This window comes from Pipistrellus hanaki, assembly GCF_964339955.1.
Source record: "Pipistrellus hanaki genome assembly, chromosome: 1".
Classification (NCBI taxonomy): domain Eukaryota; kingdom Metazoa; phylum Chordata; class Mammalia; order Chiroptera; family Vespertilionidae; genus Pipistrellus; species Pipistrellus hanaki.
In genome coordinates, this window is record NC_140503.1 from 178870012 (window position 1) to 178872297 (window position 2286).

General features: G+C 47.5%; 1 pseudogene across 1 annotated transcript; it reads right to left on the minus strand.

Annotated features, from left to right (window-relative positions):
• Window positions 1-560: 560 nt before the first annotated feature.
• On the minus strand, window positions 561-1708 carry LOC311626120 (transmembrane emp24 domain-containing protein 2-like; annotated as a pseudogene). Its single transcript has one exon. The product of its transcript is annotated as a transmembrane emp24 domain-containing protein 2-like (transcript).
• Window positions 1709-2286: the final 578 nt, after the last annotated feature.

Sequence of the window (2286 nt, forward strand, 5' to 3'; positions counted from 1 at the left end):
GCACTGCCGGTTCGGGGGTTCAGCCCAGGCTGGGGGTTCTATTTCCTTCCTGCTAGGGAACGCCAGGCAGCACCCAGCCCTCTCCTCCTCTCCGGCTGCGACCTCTCCGCGTGCGGGTGCGTGCGAGCGTGCAGCATGTCTCCGTACCTTAGGCTTTTTTTCAGCTCCTCTGATTTTCCTTCTGGTTTTCTCCCTCCTTCCTATTGTAGAGTTTTCAGTCAGTCGACTACCTGTAGCTCTGGGCAATGTCCACTCTACATTTTAGTTGTATTCCATTGAAATTGTTGTGAGCTGCTGTGGCTAGGTGTCTACCCGAGCAGCCATCTTGGATCCTCCCCCTTTTTTTTTAAAAAAAGAATTGTTTATTTACTGAACCTGGGGCAGATTCGATACACCACCAATTTTAAATTTACATATTTTAATTCAGTTTTGAAGTTTTTTCTCACACACGCAGAGAAACTGGCATGCAACAGTGTCCTAAGGTGGAACAGTCACCTTAAGCTGCTACACGTATCGTCACCCAAGGTTGAAAAAGTGTTTATCCTGAACATGAAAACCTGGTAGCACAGCGCTCTGCCATTAGGTGGGTAAAAATGCCGATTCCGACTGTTGTTTCTCATAAGAACTAAACAAAATGAATCTTTAATGACTTGAACTGCAAGATAAGGGGCCAAAGGATTGCAGTCATTTTAGTGAAGTGCTGTCCTGAACAAACGGCATTTTAGTTTGGAAACTAAAGAAGATGTAAGGAGGACTACATGCCTACATTTCATTTACAGTGTTCAAGCTCTGGAAGGGCCTGTAGAATGAGGCAGAATTAAAATAAATTGTGCCAATCAAATGTCAAATTCTCACTATCACTTTTCCAATAGCTATTAATCACAAAGAAACCTAGGCTGTGAATGTACAATTCAGAAAATAAAAACGTATGAACTAAATGACATTATAATGACCAAGATGTTTGGTAAACAGTGAATTATGAGTTTCGGATCATCAGGAAAAAAGGCTTTTTAAACAACCCTCCAGACTTCGAAGAATCTCTTCAGGTAGTAGATCTGTCCCAATGTCATGGCAACTAAAACCAGCGCTTCAAAGAAGGACCAGAGGACCACTCTGCTGTTTGTGTTGTCGTTGATCGCTCTGTGTATCCTCTCCCGCACTTCCATGTACTCCTGCTCGTGCTTCACAGCTGTCATGGCCACTGCCAGCTCGTTGATCATCTCTTCCAGCTTGTTCTGGTGAGCTTCCGTTTCCATGTCCTGCCCTTTGGGGGCCTCCCCAATATCAATGGTGAACATCACGATCTTCGGAGTCATGGTGGACATCCTGTTGCTAAAGCAGAACTTGTTATGTCCCGTCCATGTGAGCAGCGAACGTGTACTTCCCGCTGGACTCCCGGTCCCCTTTATATATCCCTTTGTTGTCCGGCCCTGTGATCTCCACGTCGATGTCCAGGAAGCCGCCCTCCGCCACCTCGAAGATGAGGCCCATCTTGGTGCCCGAGATGACCCGCTCGAAGAAGCACTACTCGGCGTGCGAGTCGATGCTGACGAAGTAGCCCGAGGCCGTGGCCAGGAGAGCGGCCACGAGCACCAGCAGCTCTGCGAGCGTCACCATGGTGGGGCTGGGCCCGAAGCCACGTCCGGGACTGCGGCCTCCGGAGCCGCCGCCGTCGCAGCCACCGCTGCCTCCTCAGGCGCCACCGCCTCTGCTCCGCCCCTTCCGGCTCCGAGGGAATTTTCTTGTTTGATCTCTGTATTTCTCTATTGTTTGACTCTTTTACAGTGAGTTTTTATTTATTTATGTATTTCTTATTCAAATAAATGACTTACCAAAAAACCTAGGCTATAGTCCATTATACATATTTCAGAGAGCAAGGGAGAGAGTGATAGAAATATAAATGATGAGAATCATTGGTAGGCTGCCTCCTGCATGCCCCAGATGGGAATCGAGTCTACAACCTGGGCATGTGCCCTGACCAGGAACCGGATTGTGACCTCCTGGTTCATAGGTCGATATTCAACCACTGAGCCACACCAGCCAGGTGGTTTCTTAATATTTACCTCAGGAGTCAGGAGGAAGACAAATCCTTGGTATTAGTTCTCTATTTCTGCAATATGTCAAAACAGAGTGGCTTAAAGCAATCATAAACACTAACTAGCTGAAACAATTTCAGGAATTTGGGAGCACCTTAGCTAGGTGCTTCTCGCTTGGGGGTCTCAGGAAGTTGCAGTCAGGATGTCAGTTGGGGCTGCAGTCTCATCTGAAGGCTTAATGTGGCTAAAG